The following is a 14,157-nucleotide window of genomic DNA, read 5'->3' as shown; positions in this document are numbered from 1 at the left end:
GACCTTCCTTGTGTAAATATAATAAATATATTTTAATATAACTTTATTGGTGTGTTTCTTTGGACTACTGTCCTAACTAGGTTCAGTGTACTTACCTGCAGCTCACATCTTCCTCCTATGATAAGCCTGCCTGCTTTGCCACTCCACCAAGGTTCCTTGAGTAGTACAAGTTTATCCTAAGAGTTGGGGACCTGTATACCATAGGGATAGTTTTATGAAGTGTTACCTCAAGTGGACTTTAGGAAAACTCCCCTAACACCGTTCTCTTCCCGCCATACTATTGGGTGATTCACAAGTAGAGGCGATGGATAATTTAGCTGAAAATGTTCTTTAGCATAGCCTGACCAAATGAATCCTCAGTAACCAGTCCTGAAACTGCCATACAAGTAATGCTTGCAAAAGGCAGGTAGGGAGGTCCAAGTAACATGCTACTGGAAAGTCACTGAGGCTGCATTTGCATGCTCTGTGCGAACGTGAAGGCCCTTGGGTGAGAAATGTAATTTTACCAAATAGCTTTCTACAGTGCAGGGAATGATACAACGCACTGTTGTGGCCGAAGGTGTCTGCCTTCAGATGGTCTGCCAAAGGTAACAAACAGATTTGGTGAAAAACAAAAATCCTACATTGTATCAACTTAGACCTTAAGGGCTCCACGTACCTGCAAGGAGTTCAGAGTTCTCTCTCCCTTCACTCCTCATCAAACATCTAAAAGTATGAAACAATATTTCTGGTTTAACTGAAAGTGCAAGGAAATCTTTGACAAAAGGAGGGTGTGTCCCTCTGAAAATCCATAACAGGTTTGTCTGCAAGTAAACGATTTTCTGGGCGGGAATGTGGATGATTGTTTGGAATTCACTGAGAACCCTAACAATTTCCATGTTGCCTGTGTCCCATCTTTTGTTACGTGATGGGACTGCTCTGATGGAGCTCAAATTAACCACTCGTCTAAGTAGGGGTAGACCTTTCCTTCTTAGATGAGCACCCACCGGTGCCAGGCATTTTGTGAATATCCTTGGGGCAGACTTGAGGCCAGAGAGGAGAACTTTGAACTAATAATGTTGACCTCCCGCCAAAAACAGAAATATTCTGAGGTTGTGGTGCATTGGATATGAAGGTAGGCCTCTTCCAGGTGAAGGGAGTGAGAAAATGGCTGCCCTGAAGCTCTGCTAGACCATTCTGCAGTGTGAGCAATTGAAAGAATTGAGACCTGAAAAACGTTTTTCCAAACTTGTGACCCATAATGAGTCTACGGCCCCCCGCCTCACCCCTTTTGACATTTTTGTATCTGGATTTCACACCTTGGTTGTTCTGTAGGTGTGGCGGGTTCTGATCCTCCTTTCAGCATGAGCATTCCAACTTCCTGGAGAATATTGAGGTGGCCTTCTCATGTGCACCAGTGGAGTTATTGGTGGTGTATGCAGAAATTCTACCATGTGGCTGAATCTGATCCAATGTTAATTTTACCCATTGTGGAATATAATCCGACAAGTGTCCTCCATGCCCCCAGTGGGCTGCTGAAATGCAGGGGTGGCTGGAGAAGAGTGTCATGATTGCTTGGGTGTCTGTCTTTTGGACTGACGGGAGCACCTTCACCTGTGACTTGGATGGTATGCGTAAGAACATGCTTTGTAATGGCCTCCCTTTGTGTTTGTCGACCGTCTGTATGAGTGGGAATGATTTGTCCAGCTGATCTTGAATATTGCCCTCTAGAGCGAAACGAGTGTTATGGATGTCGTTATTGCAGATGGCTCAAAGAACAGACCGTCTTTATCCGTTTTTACAGCCAAAACTGTGCCACCCACTTTTTTTGCTGAATAGATCTTCCCCGTCGAACGCCATAGCTACCACTTTTTCCACCGCATCTTGCCTAAGGTTGGTTGCTTTGACCTACCCCTGCTTTCAGAGTACGGCATGATTTTCCAACAGGCAAAAAACAGCATCAGCAATGTCTACCACCACTGATGTGGAATGGTCTAATGCAAAGTCCCCTTCATGCTGCAAAAGTCTCCAATGTAGGGGGCCATCTTATACCATATCGCGTGGTCATGGCCTGCATGGATGGCCAGGGAGTTTGCAGCCGTTACCATAGTTCCTGCTGTGGTGATCTTACTTTTTCCAAAGGCATCCACCTGTTTCCCTTCCTTGTACAGATGGAGTACATGTTTACGAGGGGTTTTCCCACCTATTTCTGGCCACTGCTGTCGCAAACATTCTGTATCAATCTTATGCTTCAGTATGCACTCAAAGGCACTTTAGAAGGGTCAATAAGAGTAGACGAGACATAAGGCTTCAACAATAGCACTCCCTGCTTCGGTCGCCTGCTGGAATGCCGTGAATGACTTTTTATTCTTAATTGGCTTTCATTTGTCTTGTTCAATGACAAGTGGCACGTGGATGCCTTCGACGAGTGGCTTGTTGATGGTGGTTGCTGGACCGTGTTTCAGAGGGTGGCTCGATAGACCAGGCTTCTCAATGGCATGAAGAGAACTTTGGTGGTCGGGAGGGGTGGAGGAAACCTTTGAAGCGCAGGCCAGGCAATAAACAGTGTCCTTCTCTCCCTGGACAGTTCATTGCTTGAAATGTCTCAAGATCAGCCAGATGCAGAGGTTCCCACAGGAGCTGAATTCAAAGCCACTGTCTGCTTATCCAGTCAAGCTACCAGGCATATGTGACTTCCATGAAGAGTCTTGATAGAAAAAAAATGGCAAATCTCACAAGCTTGCTCTGGGTTAAGATAATATAGGCCCTACTCATGCTTGTCCTCCACAAAAATGTTTTGAAGAGACACTTTTTCGTTTTGTTTCCTGCCATGTGAGGTTTTGGATGTTAAACCCATAGAAGATCTACCATGATGGGTGGATAGTTGTGACACTCCCCATTTCCCACGGAGCACCCAGAGAGCACTCAGTGGATGGAATGGTCCTATAAGCCTCCATTATTACAGTTGTTTACCTATTTTGATGCAGAAATGTCTTCTTCAGAGTTCTAGAAGTACAGTTTTGGAAAATGTCAACCTAAAGTAAAACTTCTAAGAGAACTCTCAATCACTCAACGTGTGGTAAAGAATCTGGATGTGGCCTCCAGAGGGGGAAACAAAGGGGAGCTTCAACCTATCGGCCAAGAACCAAATGGCCCAAAATGAAGTTAACAGACTACTAAAGTAAATTCATGTTTTTGTTTATGTACATATAAACTGGCCTGTTGGAAGGAAATATTCAATGTCATGTGAAAACATGGAAAGCTCCAATGTGTGGAGAAGGGCAAGCAAACAGCCAAAGCCTTGCGCATGGGCATTACGGTTTGCGTCCAGCACCACACTGCGAACAGAGTGGAGCGGCGTAGAAAACTTCCCTCAAGGCCAATCAGTGATGGGTAAAAAAGGAAGTTTGGAATGTTGGAGCTTGTTCGTTGGGACAGAGGATCTCGTATCACAGCAAAAGATGCTTTGGGTGAAGGCAGCTATTGTAAATGTTGACAAGTACCGTTGTTTATTTTTATCACTGTTGGAATCACAGTTAAAGCAACAATGAACAGATGGGCGAGTTTTTGTTCCTAGATCTCTGGGAACATATGAAAAATCAGAGTCAGATAACAACAAAACCGGCCCATCCATTGTTCAAGAAATCTGCCCAAACTTAACTGGCCATAGTGTCTACATTCAAGAGTATACCGCCTTGGCCTTTTGTGGGAACGTGGGCCGAGGGAAGGCTATACTCTTAAGAGGGGTGTGGATGAGAATCAGTAGTGACCGAAAACGCAAAGTATCACAGCTCAAAATAAAGGGAGTGTCCATTCAAGGTTCTATCAAATATATATACTTTAATTAAACACGCCATCTGCAAGAAAACTGAATAGAAAAACTGTTCAAAAACCCAACCTCGTGGAAAGAACAGATAATATGCCGAAAATAGAGATTTCATTACTCTGTCTGAGAATACACCAGTGGAAAGGCAATTTCAATTACCACATTGTTCTTTGTAAAAGGATATGTCTGGGGGGTGGGAGGGGAAGCAACACAAGTGAACTAACCAGTCTCTAGGGTCCAAAATAGACCAAGGGGGCAGTTTTGTGCCAATAGTACCTTCTTGGCAATTTCATTATGGTAAACCAGGCTATTCAGTGCTGTTCATGCGGTTCAAGGCTGTTCAAGTGTGGCTGTAGCAGTGTCGTAGGTGGGAAGTGGTTTTGAGTACAGGTGGAACAGAGCTTGTTGTGGTTCAGAGGCAATGCATTGGGACGAGTGGATCATGAGGGCCACCAGAGTCTGCTCGATGGTCAGTTCGAGGAGGCTGGCGTTGGTGCGCTTAGCAGGATCGATTTGATGAAGCGCTTAAGGGAGCAGTGGATCATGAGGAGTACCAGGGTCAGCTCGACTGTCGCGAAGACTGGGAAGACGCTGGCGACTGGATGTGTAGGTTCGGTTTCAACAGTTTGATGCAGTGTCCGAAGATCAGAGCTTGAGGATTCACCAGGCTCGGTTCGACTGATGATGACAGCTTGCAGTTCGAACTGAGGCAATGACAAGCTCAGCACGGTGTGTCGGCACAACAGGTTTGAACGTGCAGTTTGAATTTCGAAGAGCTTGGTGAGTGATAAAGACAGGTCTGGAGGGTCCTGCTAGTTTGAGATGTGGTGAACCAATTCGGTTTGATGCAATGAAACACAGAACTCTTGGCTGGCTTGTTGTGAATCCTACTCTGGGTTATTAGGGACAAGTTTAGTCCTTATCCTCTGGCTCCTAGCAAGGAAGGCTTGTGCACACCATTAGGAGTGCTTCTCCATTTGAGGTCCTGGCAGCAGTGTGACTGGCAAAGATGCAGGTTTTGTTTCAGCAGCAGGTTCACTCCCAATGTGCCCAGGGGATGGTTAGGGAACAGAGCTCGCTTCTGCCTTGGCCACTCAGTCTTCACCTCACTGGTGGAGGTCTCTGGAAAGTCAACTCTCCCAACAGAGGTCCATTACAATTCTTCTTAGGTGTTTGTTCCAAAGTGAATCTTAGACATGGTGGAAGACCCATTCTTTTAATGTCTAATGCCCCCAGGTGATTTGACTAAAGCTAGCCTGCTTTAGGGGTCCAATCCCTGTCTTTAAAACCAGTGGACTTTGCCTTCTGACATCACACCCAAAGTGCTTTGTACTACAGGAAGTGGGTGGGGAATGTAGAGGCAGAGAGAAACAAGATGGCAGAACCTTTCTCCAGTTGTCAAGAGCTCCCTCTGTCCACACTTACCCCACCCCTTCCCTTCTCAATAGAATCGAAGAACGTTAGATGTGTAGCACCCTGATGTGAGGCAACTCCTCTGTGAAGGATGTGCTCCTTTGATTCCTGTTCCCAGGCCAGATTCCTGTGGAGTGGTTATCATCTGGGGAGGGTGTTAGCGGCCCTCACAAAAGGAACAAAGTGAGGCAATGCCACAAGGCTGAAGTCTTGCTAGCGGTAGCAGTGGCAGCCTTGTCTGGGGAGAATACACAATCATTTCACGGCTGGGCTCACTGGCATGACACATAGGCGATATTAAACTGTTTTAGCTGTAATAATTATGTGAGTTTCCATCTATCATACCATAACTCAGATATGGCTTATATTTAAAGATGTATCTGCCAACAGAATACTAACTCATAATTATAGGGTGTTGGTACAGAGATGCAAGTCTTAAATACCACCCCCTGCACTGCAGTTACTTGGCTGTCACTGCAGCTGTCACAGGGGCATCTGTGCCCTCTGAAACTGCTATGTGCCACTGAAGAGCAGGCACTGCAGATCAGGCTACTAATGCTGCGGGCACAAGTGTACACTATGCTTTTGGCATGGGGCTGATTATCAAAGGGCAATCTGATTGGCAGATTACCCTTTCAGAGATGGAATTCTACACTCTTGACAGATGGCAATTCCTCACGCCCCAAGCCAAAAAGGTTGAGGCTTACTTTTCTAAGGGTCTGGCTCATCCTCCTGGCGAAAATTCCTACTAAGGCCATCTGCATTGGTGGGCTGCGACCCAGGCTTGTGTTGGATGTCCATGTCCAATCCCTGTAGGGATATAGCCCAATGTAATATTTTGGGATTCTCTCCCTGCATTGCCATATGCCCCCATAGGGGCCTGTGGTCTGGACAATGAAGGGAGACCAAAAGATGTAGGGTTTCAAGGTTGTTCTACCCCCCTCAAGGTACAGCTGTGCTAACACTGCACCAATTCCAAATTCACAGGCGTCTGTATTATGAATTCTTGCCCATAATAATGGATTGCGAGAATTGGGGCCTTACACGGGTCATCCTTGAAGCTCTGGAAGGGTGCCTGACAGCCAGGGTCCAAAAGGAAAATTTCAAATTGACAAATAAGAAATAATACAAACACTGGAATGTAGCAAATATACATGAGATGGTATACATTAGGAAATAGGATGAAAATATTAATGTTGGTCATCGAAATGCTCCCACGAAACACCACTGAATTATGACCAGCAGGAATACAGACTTGCTGGAACTCATCACCCGTGATAAATAGGGAAACGCTGTAGGCAGCATAACCAACTTGGTTCTGCAGAATCCGAAACACTTCGGTCGAGAGCGGGCTACACGTTTATAATGGTACACACGACAGACTCGTACGGAAATGGAGGGTGCCCCTATACACTGTAAGAGGTGACGGGCACTACGGATGATAGAAAGTGCATAACAATGTTGCATAGGTAGTAGACACAGTGCTGTAACATGAGTAGGATGGAAAAAGGTAAAAACTATAGATATGGTATTTGGAATAAGAACAACAGCACAGAACATTTGGTGTATAAAACTGCATGAATTCAAATGGATTGAAGGATTTAACAAGTACACACTTCATAAGCATATGGCGTATACCGTTAACGAGGCATAGTCATCAACGGAGTAAAAAGTCACAAAAATATATGACTTTTCTCAAATGCCGCTCTACATGGGGTAACTGTAGACCTTTGGTTTTAGGTTAAATCATGAAATGAGAAGAGGAAACAACCATGAGAACTGACATATGATAAATGTAACCTCATGCAGATGAAGTAAGTATTTAAAATGAAATGCAAACGTAATCGAGATGAAAATCCCAAATAAAAATGTCCTATTAGTAGTCTTTTCTAATGTCCTTAGATATGAGAGGAATGAGAAGGAAAGTAAAAAACTCCAACAGGATGGTGCCCATTCGCCCAATGAACTGGGAAAGAAAGAAAAGAAAGGTACGAAGGTTTCATACACAAAAATGATATATTATGTATAACACATTAGAATTGTACAGAAACTCTGTGTGGCTAATAAGAACCCTTAGAAATATACTCAGATAGACATTTTACTATTTATATTAACACCCTTGTGGGAGAGCCAGCTAATTGGGAGGCATGGAATGCTGGCTGAAACTGCTTATCTAAGCCTGAGTTCCAAGCTACCTGATGGCTGGTTCCCCAGTCCGCCATCTTTCACCCCACCAACCCACCAATGATTTTTTCCCACACATCCCAATCCCCACTTACCTGATTGCTCCCGCAGCTTCAGTCTTTGCTCTGTTTGGCTGCCATGGAAATGCAAAAGGGGCTCCACATGGAGACCCGCCTTCCTATTTCACGGCGGCCATGTTTGTATAGTAATTTCTTTCCATGAACAGGATGCCACGAGGTGACCCATTCACAGAAGGAAAATACTTTCCAGTTCGCCCTGTCCTAGCTTATGGAACAGGCTGGAATGGGTGTTAACGTCCCAGGGCCCTCGTTAAACTCCCTCGCTTCACACAGGCTTTAAGTCGGACACTAGGCTGTTAACACCCGTTCCAGCCCTTGGAACGGGTGCTTAACTCTTAAATATAGACATTTCCACATCTTTTTTATAGGTCCCACGACACAGTAACACACTTATGGGAGACATCCAATTGATAGTGTCCTGATGAAGGCTGATAAACTAAGGAAAGGAGCTCGTGACTAAAAGCTCAAAGAGAGGCCGAAACAGTGTTGACAATGTTTCCCACAATAATAGCCCCAGATAAGTGGCTAACTATCGTATAGACTGTGCAAAAACCAATTGAATTTAATCGATGAAGGAAGACAAGTAAACTAAAGAAATCCCTAAAAATACTTGCTAACAGTTGGATCCAAGAGAGACCATTATTGTCTTGTTTCCTGCGTTATTGTGCCATGTGTGTGATTTTGATTGAAGCAATATCTCAAAGAAACTGTATATGTGTCACTTTGGTGACGCATCATTGTCAATACTGTGAGTTGTTTTAGCTGTATTAGTGTCTTTACAAGTGTTAAAAGATTAGTTTGGGTCATGTTCACATTTGTTGTTGAGTATATTTCTTGAATAGGTATTTTTAATTAGCAAGATTAATAAAACATTGGTTTTACACTACATGGTGAGAGTCAATAACAGTAACTAGAAAATGTGTCTATCCGAACTGTTCCACAGTAAACTCGGTCATAGAGGCCTTCTGGTCATCCCGGTGCTTCATGAGCACCTGGATAGCCTTCAGGTTCTGGGTGCTCTGTTCCCTGTACTTAGTCATCCGTGGCCAGAGACCAAGGACATAGTCTACTATGTCATGGGAAGGAGTTCAGGGACTGGCCTCCCATCATTCCTGCACCAGACTTAGCAGACCCGTGACACTGTGCCCAAACAGGTGCTCGAAGGGACTGAACCGAACTCCGCTTTGGGGGACATCCCCCTAGCAGAACTGCAGACATGGCAGGAGAATATCCCACTTTCTCCTCAGGTTCTCTTCCAATCCATCAATCATGCCATTCGGGGTCTTTTTAAATCAATCAACTAGCCCGTTTGTTTGTGGGTGAAAGGCTGTGGAGAACTTGTAGGTAACTTCGAATGGCCATCAGATGTGCAGATATGAAGTTCAATCCCCTGCTGGAATTACTTCTTTAGAGAGTTTTTATGGTGTCCTGAGCAATTCTTTCTTGGGGTCTGTGTCTTTCTTGACTGGTGCATGGGTTGCCAGGGCCTTGTGTCCATCTTCCAACCTAGACTGTGCTACCAGGTGCCACCACTGGTAGCACAAATCTATTTCTTGCAAAGACTATTCTCGCAGAATGTGGGGTCATACGTGTCTAGACTGTCTTTGTATGCTGAACAGTGCAGGTGAAAGTGTCTCTAATGTTCTACTCCTAATTCACATTGTTGACCGATTCTATCTTCCCTGAGCTGCTCGGCTGATCTGTGTCAGCCAGTCGCTATTTACAGATTGTAGTCACTCAGTCTGTGAGCGTTTGCCTGTGCTTTTAGTGTTTTCACAAAAATTAGGCAAGCTGCAAATTAAAAGTTTTGCCCTAATGGCATTCTCGCTTGTTGTGCTGTCCTACCTCTGCTCTACAGTACATTGTGGGCATGTTAGAAGTCATCTACCAATTTCTCCTCCTGTCTTTTATTTCCTATGCTTTCAAACTATGAAGCAATGCTGTAGTAATTCGGTAATATACTGATCAAGGGATTGTTTCAAGAGTTTTGCTATTTGGTCTTACAGTGCTTGGTAGTGCAGAGAGTTTGGTTGGGATCAGGGTTGAAAGCCCGAGATGAAAATGTTTGAGGGAGAAAAGACTGAAGATAATTTTTCCGAAATAACCTTCCGTCTTTTCTCCCCTGAACATTTCTGACTTGGCCGCCACCCACACACCCCTACTTACCTTGCTGCCGACGTGCTGTGTCCCTGCAACGCCTGTTCCCTTTCACTTCCATGATCGGGGACCGGCACCGCAGAGTCCTTTTGGTTTTTTTGGGGGGGGTTCAGGATCAGCTGCGGCAGACACCCTCGCAACCTCCACTCACAATATAGTCCCCATCACCGTATAGGGGGATTTGGTCGAGCTTTTCGGCTGTTCGGTATTTTCGAACGCCCGAAATTCGGCCAAATCTCCTATTCAGACTTTTGAACCTGGTCTTTTTGGCCGATTTTGTTTGAGTTGATACTCTTGATATGGCTTCAGAATTTAAAAATGTGCTTTGGGATATTGAGCAGCAGGCAGACGCTCCCTGGTTCTGCTTTGCACTCATGGTTTGGACAGTAAAGTACCTGCCTACAGAGCTGGAGGTGAACAGTTTACTTTAGAGATTTGTCTCACTCTGCATGTTTTAGTATTTTTTTATTTTAGTAGTGTTAGACCCCCATATCTCGCTCCCGTAAAGTATGATAGGGTTATTGGTGCTGTCAAAAAGCTTTGGCATTCATTTTCCATGTGAATTGAAGTATGAAAGTTGCTTCTTGATGGCCTAGAATGCATGGCAGGCTTTTATTATTTGAAGTGTTTTTATTGCCATTGTATAACTTGCAAATGCTCTTATGTTGATACATAGGTAGGTGTAATGTAACATGCTGGACATCTGTGCCATTAAGGAATAGTGTGAACGTCTTGCTGTGCTTTGCTTTATTCAGGAATACCACGCTGTTGGTCTTTTTTTAGGTGTACCTCTAGGGTCGAGGGCTTGCAGTGTTCTTCGAGGTGTTTTAAGGTTTTATTGGGGTCTTTCCTTAGTGGATGCCAATATGGTCAGATCAATGATTAAATGTTTTTATTTTATCGCCGTCGAACATTATACATAAGTATTTAAAACAGTACAAACAAAATAAATTTAACATAAAATCTGGCAAACTTAATATGTCAACTATATACATACAATGGTATTAGCGAAAAGTACGAAGAAAGAGAGAAAGAAAGAAAGAAAGGGAGGAGGAGAACAACAAATAAATTAATATTAATGTGGTCATATCACTTTCAGATAGCTGGCATTTTATTTCTGAGCCATTCCGCCTCAGACCTGGGTTCCCTCTAGTAACATAGGGCGGCCAGTGACCTAGAGATTGGACAGGGCTGGGCTGGGGTTGCATCCTCGTCTTACTGCTCATTCCTATCTTAAGGACCCAGTGTGCACGTTGTGAATCGTCACTCTGTAGCTGATTGAGTTGTGAATGGATTTCATTGTCCCAAGTCTATCCCCCTGTTCCGACCAGCAGTTATTTATGGTTTACTCCTGGGTGCCAGTTCCAATCAATTTCTTTTGGAAAATCTATAAAGCATGCACATTTTACCCCCCTGTTTTTGTGCTTCACATAGTTGCTGATCGGGGACTGCAAGGCGATGGGGGTGGTCTGTGGTTCGTCGTTTGGGTAGAGATGCTCTTTGTAAAATGTCACCGTTGATTAGGATGTTCAGTATTTTCTGGTTCATGAGGCTAAAAAGTAGATTGCACAGGTTACTGTTTACATGCATTCCCCTGCAGTTGCTTGGGTCCAGGGTTTCACCATCTTTATGAATAGGAGTGATGAGCCCTTCGGATCAAATGCCTGGGAAAGGATCTGCGTGAAAAGACCGAATTAAAAAGTCCCAAAAGCCCGACTTATTATTACTTTTTTTTAAATTTCCCATTTGTTTGCATAAATATATGTGGGGGGAGACCCCACACACCCCCCCACCTTACCCCTATACATTTGTATTAACTTTAACCCCCCCCTTCCAAATATATATATGCAAACAAATAGGGGTCGGACTTTTGGGACTCTGACTTTTTGCCCTTGGTCATTTTGGACGAAACCCAGGGAAACACTTGTATTGTAGAATGATATTGACTAGTATCACTAGTGCTTTTTGATCTTGATATGAGCTATGCTTGAGGAAATGATTTAGTATTTCATCTGGGCTTCAGGATGTCCTTGCTTTGAGTTTTTGATTGCTTGATTGTTATAGGTTTGCCTATGGGGTTTTGCTGGTCTTTAAGAATTTATTCCAAGTGATTCAGCTTTGTCGAGATATTTTTCTGGCCTTCTGGGGGGGGTTTCAGTGGGGATGACTTTGTGTAGGTTTGTAAAGTAGTCTGGTCCTATTTGTCAGTTGTTAATAGCTATATCATATTTCTTATTTTTTTTTAAGCTTTACCCACAGTTCCCAGGAGTTGCTGTCAATTGCAGCCTTCATCGGTGCCAGTTTGCTTGCCATGTATTCAATGTTTGTCTTCCTTATTGTTGTTTTAGATTCCTTGAGTTCAGCGTTCACTGCATCCTGGTGGTTAGACAGGTTTTGGTTTTCGTTTTTTACAGTTCTTTCCAAATCATGTATCTGGTTGGTCATTTTGTTTCACATGTTTTTGGGGGGGTTGTAACTTTTTGTGTGGGTTGTAACTTCAGTGTGTCTGTTGCTGCCCTGATGACTATTTTCTTCATGTACCTACCAGCTTGCATTGTGTGGGCTCCTGACTGATTGTGGGTTTTATTCAGGAAGATGCTGGTCATATGTCTCAGTTCTTTGGAATGGCCAGCAGAGATTTATCTTTACTCTTCTAACCAGAAATATTTTAGCGGCGGGGGCTGTAAAGTTTCTTTGGTGGGGGTGTTCTATTTGGGCTATGCTCATGTACAAACCCAGTCGGCAGAGGTTTGATGGAGGTGATTGCTCATTGACAATCCAGTTTTTCCTGCACATTGAAGATTGTTGAGCCTCATTCGGAATGAGCGAGAACAAGGTCCCGGCTACTGGTGAAGAAGATTATTAGACAACCCGTGTCTATGGTATTGGTCACGTAATTTGGATACGTTGGGAACCTTTTATATAATTGGAATACACTGTGGTTGTTCCAGGATGTATCCTCTAAGATTGGAGTTGGACCGCCAAGTTTGACAGTGTGCACCTTGTTGGATGTGATGACCATTGTGGATGGAACTAAGGAGTACTATCCTTCTACAGCCTAAGAGAATTATACCCTTGCGATACGTGTTACAGATTTTGGAGTACCATTATTGAAATTAAGAATTGGAATCTTGAGTGGAAAAAGAATGTCACGTCAAAGCACAAGATACATGATTGCCCCTGAGGAATGTCCAGTTATCACATAACATTCAGGACAGAAACTTATATAAATCGGGCTATGATGGGTACAGTGTTGAGCAGCAACAATTAATTTGGCTCTGTGCCTTTTCCGGTTCTAATTATTGTTTCCTGGTTTTTTAACAAAAACTTTTTATGCGTTCTGTATATTGTATTGTAACATGTGCATATGCTTTTTATGTGTTTTAGATTTTTGTGTCAGGATTTTGTTTCTTTGAGTATTTAACAATAAAATGTTATGTGAAACAGTTTGAGGACATACAGCTGATATATTTTTTGGTATATATGGTGATGTATATGTACATACTGTGTCTGTGGGTATAAATGTGAATGTTGGTTATTGATTAATACCCTTCCTTTGTTTGAGATTGAATAATTATTGACAATGAAGCCATTTATAACCAGAACTCCTCTTTTCTGACTTTCTCTTTCCCTGCTCGTTCTTTCTCTCTTCTCTTTGATATTCCTCTTCTTGGTTTACCTCCAGCTCCCATTTTCACTCTCTCAATATCCTCCTTCTGCCCCTATCTCGGTGGGTTGTTCGACCCCGCCCCCCTCATTTCTTCCTCTTATTTTTTTCTTAGTGGTCTGTCATGCACTCCTGCTCCTTTCCATCGGTTTGGATATTTCACCTTCTCCTCTCCTACTTCTCTCAGATCGATGTGATTACTGCGACCCCCCCCACCCAAATGTTGAATTATTTATTTTGACCCCCCTTTTCTCCCCATACATATGTAGGTGGAGACCTCCCGCAGCACCCCCTAATATTCATTATATACTATGCCCATCCACCCACGTATATATGGGGTGATGAGGATTTTTTTTTAAAAGTCAAAATTGTGGGGGTTGTAGTAAAAATGGTGCAGTAATTGTACAATCCCCTTCTCTCTTTAGATAGCCCAGCGCCCCCACCTTTTCCTAGATAGTTCACCTCCTTCTCGCCTTCTTTTTTCTTCATTGCCTTTTCTCCCCTCCCTTCTCTTTACACATTTCACCTCCTCTTTCCTCTCCCTCAGCTAAATCCCCTTCCATCTATCTCTTCAGTTGTTACACCTCCTGCTTTCCTCCTCCAGGTGCTGTCTATCCTTAGCTCGCTCACCCTTTCCAATCGCTCCCTCCCTGCTGTGCCTTCCACTACAATATCCATTGCACTCTCCTAATCCTATGCACCTCCTTTTCAACCTATCTCCCACATTTCTACTCTGAATAGCCCTCCCTTCATATAGTCCCTTGGGCTGGATTGGGGTTCGCAATTGGGAGGTGAGCTTCGGTTATGTTCTACTTGTAATTTGTCCTGTTTGAGAAGTGGCGGCTCACTCC

This window comes from Ambystoma mexicanum, chromosome 13 (assembly GCF_040938575.1).
Source record: "Ambystoma mexicanum isolate Mex_15411 chromosome 13, UKY_AmexF1_1, whole genome shotgun sequence".
NCBI lineage: Eukaryota > Metazoa > Chordata > Amphibia > Caudata > Ambystomatidae > Ambystoma > Ambystoma mexicanum.
Note: the sequence above shows the minus strand (reverse complement) of the source record.